Genomic DNA, 17,433 nt, shown 5'->3' with positions numbered 1-17,433 from the left:
CATATATATAATTATATGTAATATATTATATGTATTGGAATATAGTATATTTAATTTATATTATACATTTCAGAAAAATACCAATATTATTGCTAACAATATGATTAGTGAAAATTTAAGATTTATTTCCTTTTTTTTTTTTAATCTTCAAGGTATCTCATTTGGGATGTACTAAAATTACTTACTCTTTTTTGGGGGGGGTGAAGATCAGCCCTGACCTAACTACTGCCAATCCTCCTCTTTTTGCTGAGGAAGGCTGGCCCTGAGCTAACATTCATGCCCCTCTTCCTCTACTTTGTATGTGGGATGCCTGCCACAGCATGGCTTTTGCCAAGCAGTACCATGTCTGCACCCGGGATCCGAACTGGTAAACCCTGGACCACCAAGAAGTGGAACATGTGAACTTAACTACTGCGCCACTGGGCAGGCCCCTAAAATTACTTACTCTTGAAATAGTTCCTATCTGAATCTTTGAACCACCAACTTTACACGTCATACATCATTGAACAATGGGGACACGTTCTGAGAAGTGTGTCGTTAGGTGAATTCGTCATTGTGTGAACATCACAGAGTGCTCTTACACAAACCTAGATGGTTAAGCCTACTGCACACGTAGGCTCTATGGTACCCATCTTACAGGACCACTGTCACATACGCGGTCCGTCGGTGACCAAAACCTTGTCATGCAGTGCATAACTGTACACAGTCGCATCTATTTGTTTCATTTTGCTTTTGTTTTTAGGGAATTTTTTGCATTTCAATTTAATTTTGGTGTATAATTAAATAAAGCGTTTACCTAGTTCCAAAGTCAAAACTGTAGAAATTTTGATCCAAGATGGCACCGTGAGTAGTCCTCTTTGTCTCTCCCTCTTCGAGTCTACAATTATTTGGACACTCATCACTTAACAAAGGATATCCAGACAGCATCTCAGGACGTCTGAGAGACCCACACGACTATACATCGGAAGGCGGATGGACTTCCCTCCAGGAGGATGTGGAGATAGGTGAAAACTCTCCGACCCCAACCGAACAGCCTAGTACCTGCAAGCGGCTTTCTTCCAACAGATGCCCCCAGAAGATCAACACACACCTAGGGCAGGAGCGAGCACACACCAGAGGAGTGACAGTGGAAACAGCTGACCAGAACCCTACCTAAACCCCCCACAATTGCTCCTAAACGCAGAGGGAAACTCTAGAGTTACACACCTGAGCCCGCGGGGAGAGTCTCGCCCTGCCATTGGCGGGGAGATCCCGCCTAGTGTTCACAGCGCCTGGAGGGTCCCAGAGAGAATCACTGAGGGTACGGCGGCCCCCCAGCTGCCACTGCCTGCACGGTGGGAAAAGGGATTGCCGGAGATCTCGGAGAGGACTGGGGCTGGGTGAAGCTCCAGAGGCCGGCTCCACGCCCCGGAGGGGAAGCTCCAGAGTTCCGCCCGGGCAGCAGACAAAACTCTCTTTCTGCCATTAGCGGAGGGGCTACGCCCAGCATCCACAACACTGGGAGGGTCCTGGAGAGGAGAATATCAGGCAGGGCAACAGCTGACCAGCTACCACTGAAATTAGGATCTCCGGCTATCCCCCAGACAGGGCAAAGGGCTCCCCGAGTTCCTGGGGAACAGGACTGGGGCTGGGTGGAGTTCCAGCGACCCGGCTCCGTAGCCTAGGGGGAAACCCTACAGGCTCACAGCAGCCTCAGGGGAAGCCTCTGCACAGCACTAGTAAGGAGCACCCATCCGGCAGCCACAATGCTGGAAGACCCCAGGACAAAAGTAGCATAGCTAGGTGAGCTAACCACAGACTGTAGAAGATGCCAATAGCTCTGCTGTGACCCATAGTGGACAAGTGAGATTTTGTGGGTGCCGACAGTGACGGAGAGGCAAATATAAGTGATCCTACCCCTGGCCGCTGGAAAAGCCCAGAACACCGTTGCAGACCCCAAGGAGGGAGCATGTCTAGGTGGGCTGCAACAGTAGGCACCAGCAGCCTGAAGCCCACCCGTGACGGCCCCCACAGCAGAAGAGGGAATCCAAAGGACCACTGTGACTACGAGGAGGGGCCCAGGCCCAGTTAGCAACTGCAGATAGGGTTCCTGGTTGGTGCAGTATAAACAGCTGCTCCCCCACCACACCAGCAGAAACAAGTGGAAGGAGCAACTAAACTCTATCTCTATGCGGAGACACAAATCTACAACATCAAGCAATATGAAAAAATACATTAAATCTCCAGAACAGAAGGAAAATATCAAATACACAGAAAACAATAGCAAAGAAAATGAGATATATAACCTAAATGACGATGACTTCAAAACAGCCATCATTAAAATACTCAATGAGTTAAGAGAGAATTCAGATAGACAACTCAACGAGTTCAGGAGCTATGTCAAAAAGAGTTTGATACGATAAAGAAGAACCAAACAGAAATACTGGAAATGAAGAACACAATAGAGGAGATTAAGAAAAATCTAGATGCACTGAACAGTAGGGCCGATAATATGGAGGAAAGAATTAGCAATTTGGAAGATGGGAATATAGAAATGCTGCAGGCAGAGGAGGAGAGAGAAGTAAGACTAAAAAGAAATGAAGAAACTCTCCAAGAATTATCAGACACAATTAGGAGATGCAACGTCAGGATTATAGGTATACCAGAGGGAGAAGAGAAGGAGAAAGGGGCAGAAAACCTATTCAAAGAAATAATGGCTGAGAACTTCCCAAATCTGGTGAGAGAGATGGATCTTCAGGTGACAGAAGCCAATAGATCTCCAAACTTTATCAATGCAAGAAGACCAACCCCACGGCATATAGTAGTGAAGCTAGCAAAAGTCAACGACAAGGAGAAAATACTAAGGACAGACAGGCAAAAGAAACTAACCTACAAAGGAACCCCCATCAGGCTATCAGCAGATTTCTCAGCAGAAACTTTACATGCTAGAAGAGAGTGGAATGATATATTCAAAAATCTGAAGGACAAAAATCTACAGCCGAGAATTCTCTACCCAGCGAAAATATCCTTCAAATACGATGGAGAAATAAAAACTTTCCCAGATAAACAAAAATTAAGGGAGTTCATTGTCACAAAACCTCCTCTCCAGGAAATCCTCAGGAAAACCCTCATTCCTGAAAAATCCAAAAAAGGAAAGGGGCTACAAAACCAAGAGCAGAGGAGATAAGTAGAAGGACAACAACAGAGAGTAGCAGCTCTACATCAGAACAGATTAAACCGTGGGACGAGAAACAAAGGAAATTGAAGAAAACCGGAAAACAAGACATAAAATGGTAGTGGTAGGCCCCCATATCTCAATAATCACTCTTAATGTAAATGGATTGAACTCCCCAATCAAAAGACACAGAGTGGCAGGATGGATCAAAGAACAAGACCCAACAATATGCTGCCTCCAGGAAACACACCTCAGCCCCAAAGACAAACACAGACTCAGAGCGAAGGGATGGAGAACAATACTCCAAGCTAATAATGAACAAAAGAAAGCAGGTGTCGCTATACTAATATCAGACAAGGTAGATTTCAAAGCAAAACAGATAAAGAAAGACAAAGAGGGACAGTATATAATGATAAAAGGGACTCTCCACCAAGAAGACATGACACTTATACATATATACGCACCCAACACAGGAGCACCAAAATTTGTAAAGCAACTCTTAATAGAACTAAAAGAAGACACCCACAACAATACAATAATAGTAGGGGACCTCAACACACCATTAACACCAATGGACAGAACATCCAGACAGAGAATCAACAAGGAAATAATAGAATTAAATGAAAAATTAGATCAGATGGACTTAATAGATACATATAGAGAACACTTCATCCAAAAACAGCAGGTTACACATTCTTCTCAAGTGCACATGGAACATTCTTAAGAATAGACCATATTTTGGGAAACAAAGCAAACATCAATAAATACAAGAGAGTTGAAATAATATCAAGCATCTTTTCTGATCATAATGCTATGAAACTAGAAATCAACTACAGGAAAAAAGCAGAGAAAGGTGCAAAAATGTGGAGATTAAACAACACGCTTCTGAACAAACAATGGATCATTGAAGAAATTAAAGAAGAAATCAAATATTACCTGGAGACAAATGAAAATGAGAACACGACATACCAAATCATTTGGGATGCAGCAAAAGCAGTCCTAAGAGGGAAATTCATCGCAATACAGGCTCACCTCACTAAACAAGAAAAAGCTCACATAAGCAACCTCAAATGACACCTAACAGAACTAGAAAAAGAAGAACAAACAAAGCCCAGAGTCAGTAGAAGGAGGGAAATAATAAAAATAAGAGCAGAAATAAACGATATTGAAACAAAAAAGACAATAGAAAGGATCAATGAAACAAAGAGTTGGTTCTTCGAAAAACTTAACAAAATCGACAAACCTTTAGCCAGACTGACCAAGAAAAGAAGAGAGAAATCGCAAATAAATAAAATTAGGAATGAGAGAGGAGAAATCACAACAGATACCAATGAGATACAAGGGATCATAAGAGAATACTATGAAAAACTATATGCCAACAAATTGAACAACCTGGAAGAAATGGACAAATTCCTAGACTCCTACAATCTCCCCAAACTGAATCAGGAAGAAATGGAGAATCTGAATAGGCCAATCACAAGTAAGGAAATAGAAACGGTAATCAAAAACCTCCCCAAAAATAAGAGTCCAGGACCAGACGGCTTCTCTGGAGAATTCTACCAAACATTCAAAGAAGATTTAATACCTATTCTTCTCAAACTATTCCAGAAAATTGAGGAAGATGGAGTACTCCCTAACTCATTCTATGAAGCCAATATCACTCTGATCCCCAAACCTGACAAGGACAACACAAAGAAGGAGAACTACAGGCCGATATCACTGATGAACATAGATGCAAAAATCCTCAACAAAATTCTGGCAAACCGAATACAGCAATACATCAAAAAGATTATACACCATGATCAAGTGGGATTTATACCAGGGACACAGGGATGGTTCAATATCCACAAGTCAATCAACGTGATACACTACATCCACAAAATGAAAAACAAAAACCACATGATCATCTCAATAGATGCAGAGAAAGCACTCGACAAGATCCAACACCTGTTTATGATAAAAACCCTCAATAAAATGGTTATAGAAGGAAAGTACCTCAACATAATAAAGGCCATATATGACAGACCCACAGCCAACATCATACTCAATGGACAAAAACTGAAAGCCATCCCTCTGAGGACAGGAACAAGACAAGGATGCCCACTTTCACCACTCCTATTCAACCTAGTACTGGAGGTGTTGGCCAGAGCAATTCGGCAGGAAAAAGAAATAAAAGGAATCCAAATAGGTAAGGAAGAAGTAAAACTCTCACTGTTTGCAGACGACATGATCTTATATATAGAAAACCCCAAAGAATCCATAGAAAAACTATTAGAAATAATCAACAGCTACAGCAAAGTAGCAGGGTATAAAATCAACATACATAAATCAGTAGCATTTCTATACACTAACAATGAACTAACAGAAAAAGAACTCAAGAACTCAATCCCATTCACAATCGCAATGAAAAGAATAAAATACCTTGGGATAAACTTAACCAAGGAAGTGAAGGATCTATACAATGAAAACTACAAGACTTTCTTGAAAGAAATTGACGATGACATAAAGAGATGGAAAGACATTCCATGCACATGGATTGGAAGAATAAACATAGTTAAAATGTCCATACTACCTAAAGCAATCTACAGATTCAATGCTATCCCAATCAGAATCCTAAGAACATTCTTCACAGAAATTGAACAAAGAATCCTAAAATTCATATGGGGCAACAAAAGACCCCGAATTGCTAAAGCAATCCTGAGCAAGAAAAACAAAGCCGGCGGAATCACAATCCCCAATTTCAAAACATACTACAAAGCTACAGTGATCAAAACAGCATGGTACTGGTACAAAAACAGGTCCACAGATCAATGGAACAGAATTGAAAGCCCAGAGATAAAACCACACATCTATGGACAGCTAATCTTCGACAAAGGAGCGGAAGGCCTACAATGGAGAAAAGAAAGTCTCTTCAACAAATGGTGCTGGGAAAACTGGACAGCCACATGCAAAAGATTGAAAATTGACCATTCTTTTTCACCACACACCAAAATAAACTCAAAATGGATCAAAGACCTAAAGATTAGGCCTGAAACAATAAGTCTTCTGGAAGAGAATATAGGCAGTACACTCTTTGACATCAGTTTCAAAAGAATCTTTTCGGACACTATAACTCCTCAGTTGAGGGAAACAATAGAAAGAATAAACAAATATGACTTCATCAGACTAGAGAGCTTCTTTAAGGCAAGGGAAAACAGGATTGAAACAAAAAAAACAGCTCACTAATTGGGAAAAAATATTTACAAGCCACTTATCCAACAAAGGGTTAATCTCCATAATATGCAAAGAACGCACACAGCTTAACAACAAAAAAACAAACAACCCGATCAAAAAATGGGCAGAGGACATGAACAGACATTTCTCAAAAGAAGATATGAATATGGCCAATAGACACATGAAAAGATGTTCATCATCGCTAATCATCAGGGAAATGCAAATCAAAACTACACTAAGATATCACCTTACACCCGTTAGATTGGCAAAAACATCCAAAACCAAGAGCGACAAATGTTGGAGAGGTTGTGGAGAAAAAGGAACCCTCATACACTGTTGGTGGGAATGCAAACTGGTACAGCCACTATGGAAAACAGTATGGAGATTTCTCAAAAAGTTAAAAATAGAAATACCCTATGACCCAGCCATCCCATTACTGGGTATCTATCCTAAGAACCTGAAATCAGAAATCCCAAGAGTCCCTTGCACCCCTATGTTCATCACAGCATTATTTACAATAGCCAAGACGTGGAACCAACCTACATGCCCAGAAACTGATGATTGGATAAAGAAGATATGGTATATATACACAATGGAATACTACTCAGCCATAAAAAAGACAAAATTGGCCCATTCGCAGCAACGTGGATGGACCTCGAGGGTATTATGTTAAGCGAAACAAGCCAGTCAGAGAAAGACGAACTCTATATGACTCCACTCATAGGTGGAAGTTAATATATTGACAAGGAGATCTGATCGGTGGTTACCAGGGAAAAGGGGGGGTGGGGGCAGGGCACAAAGAGGGAAGTGGTGTACCCACAACATGACTAACAAAAATGTACAACTGAAATCTCACAAGGTTGTAATCTAGCATAACATTAATAAAAAAAAAAAAACAAAAACTGTAGGACAAGGTGCATTTCAAGAAGTCTCGATCCATCCCTGGCCTCTACACTTTTCCCTCTCTCACTTTGTGCAATCCTAGTTTTTAGGTTTTCCTTTTTGTGTTTAATATAGACAATACTTTCATATACTTGGACCATCTCCCCTTCCCGGTTAGATGGTAGCATAGTGCACACATTTTTCTCCTCTGGAGTCTTAACATCGATGCTGTGCCTGTTTTCTGACTTTATAAGGTGATCAAGGGCAGGGGTTCATTGTTAAGGGGCCATGTCGACAGCCTGGTGAATAGGTTTATATTCTTCAATTTTCTAAGCATTTTGAATCCCCCTTGTCTATACAGAATGGTCATCATTGGTCATGTACTGAGTGCATGCCACGACCAGGCATTGTACTGAGCATTTTATATGCTGTATTAGTTATCTATTGCTGTGTAACAAGTTATCCCAAATCCTACCTTAAAGCACAGACATTTATTGTCTCTCAGTTTTTGTGGGTCAGAAGTCTGGGCACAGCTTAGCTGGGTCTTCTGGTTACGGGTGTCTCATGAGGCTGCAAGCAAGGTGTCGCCAGGGCTGCGGTCATTCCAAGGCTTGGCTGGAGAAGGACCAGATCCACACTCATTCACCTGGTTGTTGGCGGGATTCAGTTCCCGGCAGACTGTTGGCTGGAGGCTGCGCTCCATTCTTTGCCGTGTGGTCCTCTCCGTACGGCCGCTCAGAATATAGTATCAGAGTGAGCGCATGAGCCGGAGAGAGAGGGAGAGGAAGACGGCGAGGGGCAGGGGGTCAGCAAGTCTCCCTCTGTTGGCTTAATCTCAGAAGGAGCACCCCATCAGTTCTGCCAGATTCTGTTGCTTCGAAGTGGGCAGTAAATCAGCCCACAGCGAGGGGAGGGATGACACAAGGGTGTGAACACCAGGAGGGGGGATCACGGAGAGTTCTCTTAGGAGGTGCCAACTACACCTGCTTTACCTTGCTTAACAATCACAGCAGCCTCATGAGGGAGGTATTACTATCCCCACCTTACAGATGAGAAAGATGAAGCATGCAGAGGGTAGGCGCTCTACGCAGGGCCCCAGCGCCAGAAGGTGGCAGAGCTGGGAGTCAGCCCAGCAGCCTGGCTCCAGGGAAGTGTCCGCAGTGACCACACGGATGCTCTCAGCACTGGTGCGGCGTGCCCAAAAGCCACTCGAATAAAACTGACTTGGAATTTCCCCCACCCCGATGATATACCTCAAAATCCCTGAGTTGGCTTCGCTCCCACTCATGGCCCCATTTTTCTGTGACTTCGGTTCTGTTCCAGATTTCCGTCGGGGCCCCTCCATCCCCATCAAGGACACAGAGCATCACGGCTGGGGGACGTTTTCTGGAGCTCTAATTGCTGAGTTAATCCTAAAAGACAGACCCTGCCCTTCCGGAGCGAGGGGCCTGCGGAGCTGCTCGGGTTTGGATCTTTCAGTCCTTTACCCTAAATTCTCAGTCGCAATTGTGGTCATTTTTTTCATCCAGTAAATCTTCGTGAGGACCTATGATGTGCTAGATACTGTTCTGGTAGTGAACAAAAGAGATGACATTTCTGGTACTTTCTAGTTAGGGGAAGACAGACAGACAACCAATCAATCAAATGTAGAGGGTGAGAGGTTGTGAGCGCTGCCATGGAGGAAAGACAGCAAGGAGGGGGTGGGGCATCCAGATGGGGAGGGGAGAGGTCGCAGTTTTCGCTGTGTGATCAGGGAGGGTTCAGGAAGAAGGCACAGACCTAAGGGAGGTGGGAGCAAACTGTGCAGATATAGGTGGGGGTGGGGGTGGGGAGGAGAGCATGGGCAAGCAGAGAACAGTGGGCAACGGCCCAGAAGCAGGGATGTCTGGCATGTTCCAACACAGTGAGGAAGGCGGCATGGTGACGGAAGTATGGGGCTGAGACCCCAAGGTCTTTGGCCGAAATGACACGACAGGAAGGAGCCTTGTCCTTCACTGACGCAGGCAGAGGTGGCAGGAGCGAGTTGGTGAGGGAGAGCGTGACAGTGGGATTGGCCATGGAAGGTCCGAGAAGCCCTCTGGGCCCCAAGTGATGATTTTGAGTTGGACGCTGGCCATTCGAGTCCAGAGTGGGGGCAAGGTCCGGGCCAGAGGTCCAGGGCTGAGAGTCCTGGCCCTCTAGGGGGATTTAAAGCCACAAGACTAGGCGAGATCGTCGCAGAAGTGAGGGTGGACAGAGAGGAGAAGGTTCGAGGACAGCCTGGGACTTGCTCCCATTCAGAGGTTGGGATGATGAGAAACCAGCAAAGGATGCTGAGAAGGAGCAGCCAGCGAGAGGGGAGAAACCAGATGGGGCGGGTCCTGGCACCCGGATCTCAAGAGGGTATCTCTGCGTTAACGTGGCCAAGGGGTCAGGTGGGGTGTGGCCTGGGACAGAGCTGCTGGATTACAACCTGAAGGTCATTGGACCTCGACAAGAACATTTCAGAGAGAGGAGGGGATGCCATCTGATCGGGGTGGGTTCTGAAGAGAGGGGGGGGAGTAGGGGAAGTGACACGGCCAATACTGTCTTTCAAAGGGTTTTGCTAGAAGGAGAATCAGAGAAATGGCGCGATTCTTGGAAAGTGATGCTGAGCCAAGAGAGGCTTTTGTGGGGCTTTTACTGTTGTTATTTTTTAAGAAGGGAGAAATTACAGTGTATTTGCACATTGTACATTGATGGAAATGATCCAGTAGGAAGGCAATGAAGCAGAAGCCGAGGGAATTGCTGAAGTAGCAGGCTTGAGTTGCAAGAAGGGAGGGGGTGTGGCCCCAGTGGAGTCCCGGGTGGGCACGGGTGCCACAGGAGAGCAGAGTCATGGGGAGCTCCTGCCGTGCGCCAGGCGCTGGTGCAGCACTGGGACTCAGCAGTGAACAAACGAGTACTCCCCACGCTCATGGGGCTTCTGTTACAGGATGGGGAGAGGGACACAAAGCAAGGTAAATAAACATAAAAATAGGGACCACACTAAATGCCAAGGAGGGATACAAGGCAGGGAGGGAGATGCAGAGTTTGGGGAGGGGTGCCATTTTAGATGGGGTGGCCAGGAAGGGCCTCCCTAGGAGGGTAACATTTTAGTGATGCAGGAGACAGGTGGGACTCTCCTGGATGTGGGGGCGGGACTCAGGGAAGAGCAGTGACTGCCAAGGCTCAGATGGGCTGGGGAACCGGCAGGGAGTCCAATGTGGCGAGTGGGTGAGCTCAGGAGAGAAGGGGAGGGGACTGGACAGAAGGTAACGGGGTCGGGCAGTGGTGGGTCTTAGAGAGCCTGCAAGCCTTTGAGGGTGTTGGCTTTGACCCTGAGGACAAGGAGCCATGGGAAAGATTTGCAGGGCGAGGTAAGCGGCTTCTGATGAACTCCATCCCTCCGGCTGCTGAGCTGAGCACAGGCTGGGGAAGGACACGCGGCAGAGACGGGGAGCCCGAGATGATCCACTGGGGAGGCAGGGGCTCCGTGTGGGTCTGGGGTGGTGGAAGTGACTCGAAGGGGCTGTATTCTGGTGATATTTTGCAGGCAGAGGTGCCTAGAGGTGTGGGAGAAAGAGAGCAAGCAGGATGGCTGCAAGGCTTGGTCTTAACGAAGAGGAGAACCAAGACTGGAGCCTGCGGCGGCTCTTTGCTAACTCCTTCTCCTCAGTAAAATAGAAGCAGGCTGGGGGAAGGAGAGAGGGGACGTGGGAACACCCACTGAGGAACAAGGAGGGGAGGGGGCAGGGACTGGACCGGGTGGCAGTGGGCTGCCGGAAGGCGGGAGGGCCTATGGAAGCCCACGGAGGTGAGCGGTCATGATTGTGAATGAGACTGGCCAGTGGGGTTGTGTGCTGTCTCCAGCCACGGTCGGGAGTGTAGGCACGTGGACGGGTGGGCAGAAAGTGGGGTGTAACCAGAGTTGGTAGGACTAGGCTAGTAGGACAGGAATGGAGAGGGGTCAGGTGACAGTGCGATTGTGACACTGAGTGAGGATGGGATGAGGGCGCCGTGGACCGTGGCTCCTGGGCCCCGAGGTGGTCATGGATTGTTGGAAGAGGGAGTCTGGAAGAAGGAGATGGAGGTAGGAGGTCATGACCTGAAAGTGCTGGAAATCTGGGCACTCTCGCCGGGTGTGGAGTGTTCTGTGGAAACAGGATGTTGAGCTCCAAGGAGGACAAAGCCATTGGAGGAGCGGAGGGGAAGGACTGGGAAGCCAAAAGCCAGCTCCATGGATACTGGCATCGCCAAGAAGGAAGTCAGAAGTAGTTGGTGGAAGGAGTCTGTAGGCCAAAATCTACAGGGATAGAGGGTAGAATGGTCTGGAGGTCTGATGACTGTAGCAAGGGGAGGTAACAGGTAACAGGTAAGAAGATCTGATAACAGGAGGTTCAGAGGTCAGCTTGGTGGGGAAGACGGAGGAGAAGAGTCCAGAAGCAGCAGGGAGGAGCAAGGATGGCACAGACCCCACCTCCAGGCCCAGGAGCACCAGGACTAGGAGGAAACACAGCCCCCACTTGAGAGGAACATGGAAGGAACACTGCAAAGCTCGTGTTCATTCCCAGGACCCGGGCACTGGCTACCCTCCTCCCCACCGGGGCCTGGTGTCCTGCAGCGAGAACCAGGCTCAGGGCCAGCAGCCAGGCCTGAGGAAGCGTCGCCCAGCCGCACCCTCGAGGAGAGGGCTGCCCACGAAAGGACCCGCTGGGCGAGCCGGGGGATGATGGCTGTTCTTCCCCGGTTCCTGCGATGGTTCATTGTATACGTCAACTTGGGGGGGGCCATGGATGCCCCGGCATTTGGCCAAGCGTTATTCGGGGTGTGTCTGTGAGGGTGTTTCTAGATGAGACTGACATCTAATTCAGTAGACTGAGCGAAGTGGATTGCCCCTCGCCGTGTGGGTGGGCCTCATCCAATCCACTGAATAGGAGCAACAGGTGGACGAGGGGCGAATTTGCTCCCCCTGCCTGTCTGGGAGTTAGGACATCGGTTCTCTCCCGCCTTCGGACTCTGACTAGGGCTGAAACTTGCGTCGTCGGCTCTCCTGGGTCTCCAGCTTGCTGACTGCACATCTTGAGACTTCTCAGCCTCCATAGTCACATCCTTATGATACATGTATCTCCTGTTGGTTCTGTTTCTCTGGGGAGCCCAGACTAATACAGTTTCCATGACTCTTCCAGCAATAAGGAGTGTTTGAAAAATGGCCAGTGGAAACAGACAAGACAGGGAGGCCTGGTGCCCTCACCCTGAGCCATGCCAGGGCTACACTGGGGCAGAATTGGGGCTCAGGGTAATGGAGCAGAGTGGCTGTGGCTTCCCAGGGGCAGTTTTGGGGCGAGTCCAGTGGACCAAGCCCCCTGGTCCAGGACGGCCCTGCGGAGACGGCCTGGCCCCAGGCGGTGAGGGGGGCACCGTGGGGAAGATGGTGCCCCTCGGCCTGCTTCGGGGCGCAGCCCCTGCACCTCTAGAATTCCCTCTGCTGTTGTCTTCAGGGCAGGATGGAGGTATGTATCATGTTTGTGGCAGAGAAAAAAATGACGATATAATGAATATTTTTTTTCAAGACTTATTTTGGCTTTTAAGGTTGATTCCCAATTATTCGGCATTTGATCATCGCTTTGGGAACCATGGAGTCCTTTTCTGGGCTGTTTTCATCCACCATTTCATTCTTTCACTGCTCTTGGACACTTCCTAATATTAGTGGAAACATAAGGAAATGAAACCAAAACAATAATTTTACGTTCGAGGGAAAGGGCACAGAACAGGAGGCTGAAGTGGCAGCTGACATTTGCTTCTCTGTCAATCGACCTTTGTCATCCCCGAGCTGCTTACGGGGACCCAGAGCTGACGGTCTCTTCTCCCCAACCAACCTCTTAGCAACTCTGACTCGGGGGCCATTGGAAACCTGATGGGCCCTGGAAACCCCACTCCTCAGTGTTTACCCAAAAGTAATGAAAACCTATGTTCATACAAAAATCCAGACATGAATGTTTACATGGCTTTATTCATAACCACCAAAATCTGGGAACAGCCCACATCCTTCACCTGGCGAAGGGACGAACAAACTGTGGTCGTCCACACAGTGGAGCGCACCCAGCAGTCGGCAGAATCACGGACGACACGAGGGAATCCCGCAAACAGCGTGGGTGAGCGCAATCGCATTATGCCACGTGAAGGAATCCAGATTTGAGAGGCCACGTGCCAAGATTCCACTGCTCTGACACTCTGGGAAAGGCACAAGGACAGACCCGTGGTTGCCAGGGGCTGGGGGAGGGGCTGGCTTCAAAAGGGCAGCCAGAGGAAATTTAGGGGGTGACGGCATATTCTTTATATATGGACTGTGGGAGTGGTTACACGACTCTATGTGTTAGTCAGAACCCACAGAACTGTATACCAGAAAGAGTGGATTTTACTGTATGTAAATTTAAAAATAAATGTTTTTTTTTTGCCGGGTAAGATTTGCCCTGAGCGAACATCTGTTGCCAATCTTCCTCTTTCTTTTTTCCTCTCCAAAGCCCTGGTGCATAGTTGTATATCCTAGTTGTAAAAAAATAAAATTTTTTAAATTTAAAAAACAAAAACCCCTCATTATTTCCAAATAAAGAAAGAATAAAGTTGTGATAATCCAAATTTAGAGATTTGAAAACAATTTCATCCTTTTGGAGTTTTTCATCAGAGACAGGAAGGAATCAGCAGTCAGTGGGCACCTTGCTAGGATTTGGCGAGTAGCCAGGCACGCTGGGACCTCATGTGTGTTTTCTCATTTAATCCTGTCCTCTCAAATTGGTTGGGCGGTTCTGCCAATTTTTGCCCGCCCAGCATCCCCCCCATCACCCACTGCCTACTGCCCACCCCTGGGGACAGTCCCCTTGGTGGAGGCTCCTGTCCTCCTGGGGTCCCTCAGTAGGGCGGGGCTGTCCCCACCCCCAGCTCCTCCCTCTGGCTTTTTTCCGCTCCCTGTCCTTTGCCTCCTTCCCCACCGGCCAGCCCCTCTCCTTCCCCACTGCCAGCGGTGAGCAGATTTTTGCTCTGCTGCAGCCTTGCCTGGCCCTCCCTCCTGATTTAGCTGACCAACCAAGCGCAGGCTGGAGCTGCCCCGCACTGGCCTGCCCACCAGCCTGAAGCAAGATGCACTGAAGTACAAACGGCCCTGTTGCAGTAAAGGCAAACCGGCCCAGGTCCCGGCTGGGGCTCTAGGCTTCACCTAGAGCTTTAGCTTTACTTGGTGAATCAGAGGAGGGAGGCAGGTTGCAGGTGAGCTTGAGGGCACAGACACCTTTGGTGGAGAGAGACGGGCCGGAGGGAGGGGGTGATCAGCTCTTTCTTTACAGATCTTTGGTGATTGTACTTTCCGGGCTCTGGTTTTGCTCTGCGCCCGGCAGTCCTCGCTGGGTCCTTGGTTTCTGGCGTGCTCTGTTCTGCCTCTTCCCTCACCCTTGAGGTTTCAGGGCTTCCGTCATGAGCCCTGGTCCAGGCTCCACCCCCGCCACCCACAGCCTTGCCTGCCGGGGCCCCTGGCTCCCTCTCCCTGATGCCTGCAGGTTCCCACCCAGGTCCTCTGGCTTTTCCTGTCACTTGACCGCCCTGTGGCCCTCCTCCACAGTGACTCATGAACTTGGTGAGGCTTCTTGGATCCCTGGCCCCCTTCTCTGAAAACCTGGGGAGCTGCCGCCCCACAGGCTCCTACATGCAAGGGAGAAAATGGCTGAAAAAATGCTCTGTAAAACTGGATTCGCTACCAAATGAGAAAGCTTATTACTAAAGACGTGGGATGCAGAACGCTTAACCAGCATTCAGTCAATCTCCGTTACTGTCAGGAAGGCTGAGCAGGGGGCCGTGGAATTGGGATGTCAGGACAGATGCTGGCTCATTCCCCACCCCCTGCCCTTCCTAGCTGACCTCCAGGGGTCACCAGATCTCCCCTCAGCGCCTCTCCTGACCCTCTGCCAAGGGCATTCAGCTGATCCTCCTGCCCTCACCAAGGGTCTGGCAAAGGGGAGAGCTGGGGCCCTGGGGGCTGTGGGTGGGGGAGATAAAGGGGCTGGCGGAGAGCAGGGCACCCACCCGATGTCAGCTTTGGGGCCACACTGGTATATCGTCAGAGTGCAAGATTCAGAACATCCCTAAATTGCCACACTTTTGGAAAATGGATGAAAAGCTGATCAAACAGCCGTTTGAAGCCAGGATGCAGAGGAGCGGTCCCGCATGATGGAGTTGGAGGCAAACTGCGGGCTGGAGTTCTTGACAGCTGGAGGAGGAATCTTCCGTCATCTGTCAAGCCTGAAAGGGAAAACGAAATGAGGCCTCTCCGGCTCTTCTTCTTGGAGCCTGACGTGCTGGTAAACCACGGCCCAGTTTGGAGTTTGGCTTAGAATGCTGCTTCAGAAACACCACCCCTTCTCCACGCCTGGGGAGATAGACAAATTCCCAAAACCAGGCTCCTGGGGCCACCCCAGCAGAGCCCTAGATGGCAGTGTTCCCCAGCCAGCAGCTGGCTGCCTCGCAGGGGAGAAGAGCCCCACGCCCATCCGTGGCCTCTTACCCTCACAGGCACTTTTCTGCTTCTTATGGCGGTCCCTCTCCCGTCAGCCTTGCGAGGAGCCCCACGACGGGCCCCAGCCCCACAGAAGGGAGCCGCAGGGCCAGGCCAGCAACCCAGATCTCCTGCCTCCCAGCCCAGGCTCAGGTTCCTATAAGGCTGAGGCTGCCCCTGCCTGGAAGGGCTGGGCCTTTGGAGTGAGATCAAAATCTAGCAGGAGTCCAGCTGCTGCAGCCTCTTTGGGGCAGTTTCTCTGCAACAGCCAGAGGGTGGCCTGGCTCTGCCTGCCTGGATGTGTCTGCTAAGTCAATGCCGTTCAGTAAAAACAAATTCTTTTTTTTTTTTTTTGCCACTGAATTGCAATATGTAGTTGCAATGTGTTCACATGGTCATAGGTTTCTGCAAAGTTTGCAAATATGAGACGTTTCCACCTCAGTTAGTTCAATCTCTTTCTACTCTGAATCCTTCCTCCCCCCTCTCCCCGGGTGCTAGGCTTTAGGGTAGCGCATTGGGAATGCATTCGGCTTGAGATTATGGGGCGTTTTACGCGGCTCACAGTCAGCTCTGTGCGGAGTTCAATCATTGGGCTGCTGAGGGTGCGGGTGGCTCCCAGGAACGCTCCCACCGACGAATGGAGAAGAGTGAGCCTGATGGACACGATGGAAAAAGATTAAATTTCTTGCTGATTTGACATGAAATATTGACATCAACAATTTGTTATCAACAGAATTCCTAGGAGGCCCTGGCAACAAAGGCATCAGAGCCACGTTGGGTCACCAGTGTCGTCCATCCAGGGAGCACTCCAGATGAGCCCCTGCAGGAGACTCGATGTGCCCTGAAGTCTTTCTGTTCATCCAGAAGGAACTTGGTCGGAGTTTGTATTCTGTCTATGGAACATGGCATTCCGGAATCCTTGTCAGGCAGAGGGGATGGGAGTGTACAAAATCAAGGCATGTGTTACAGAGCTGGTTGGGCCGTTCATACAAGACGTCCTGTTAATTTTCCGGGTTGCTTGATGTTTAGGGTCTTTGTCAGCCTTTTAAAGTGTCTAACTTGTGAGTTCTGTTCTCCTTGGAAGAGGAAGTTAAAATTCACAGTCACACCTAATTTTGGTTTTGTAATTGTGGGGTTTTCAGCGAGAGCCCCCTCAGCACTGTGTGAGCCTCAGATCCCAAGTTCCTATGCCGAGAACGGGCGGTTCATAGAGAAGAGACGGGCTTGGCCCGGCCACAGCCTCACTGCGGGATCCTGGCTGACTCACTTCTGTCACCTGGGGTTCCTTCCCTGTCGAGCGGGGATCAAGTTTCTCACGGGGGCTGTGTGGTGGCCTGTGCAGAGTGCCTGCAGGCCTCCTGCGTCCTTAGCAGGTGCCAGTTCTCGGTCCCCTTCCCACATCTTTTTCTGACGCGTATGCCACAAAGATGGCCTCAGCTTCTCCCACGGGCCAGGCTAAGTTCCGGAGTATTATCCTCGACTAAACTTTGAGCTTTCTCTCAGGGGTGGATGCCAGAGCCTGAAAAAGCCATTTTCTAAATTGGAGTGACCCTCGCACACTCTCAGCCAATGATGTGGGGGTTGGGATAAGAATGGGGCAGAGGAGCCGGGGAGAGGGTCTGACAAAGCAGTCCGTCTCCCTGGG

At 48.8% G+C, this 17,433-nt stretch overlaps 1 long non-coding RNA gene across 1 annotated transcript; it reads right to left on the bottom strand.

Annotated features, from left to right (window-relative positions):
- Nucleotides 1–13,242: 13,242 nt before the first annotated feature.
- Nucleotides 13,243–15,993, bottom strand: LOC139080299 (uncharacterized). The gene is made up of 3 exons (XR_011534694.1): nt 15,798–15,993; nt 15,320–15,535; nt 13,243–13,480 (listed from the first exon to the last, which is right to left on the bottom strand). It is a non-coding gene; the product is annotated as an uncharacterized lncRNA (long non-coding RNA).
- Between the last annotated feature and the right edge of the window lie 1,440 nt (nt 15,994–17,433).

Source organism: Equus przewalskii, chromosome 29 (genome assembly GCF_037783145.1).
Source record: "Equus przewalskii isolate Varuska chromosome 29, EquPr2, whole genome shotgun sequence".
NCBI classification, from domain to species: Eukaryota; Metazoa; Chordata; class Mammalia; order Perissodactyla; family Equidae; genus Equus; species Equus przewalskii.
The sequence above is the reverse complement of the archived record's forward strand: the minus strand, read 5'-3'. Positions and strand labels throughout refer to the sequence as shown.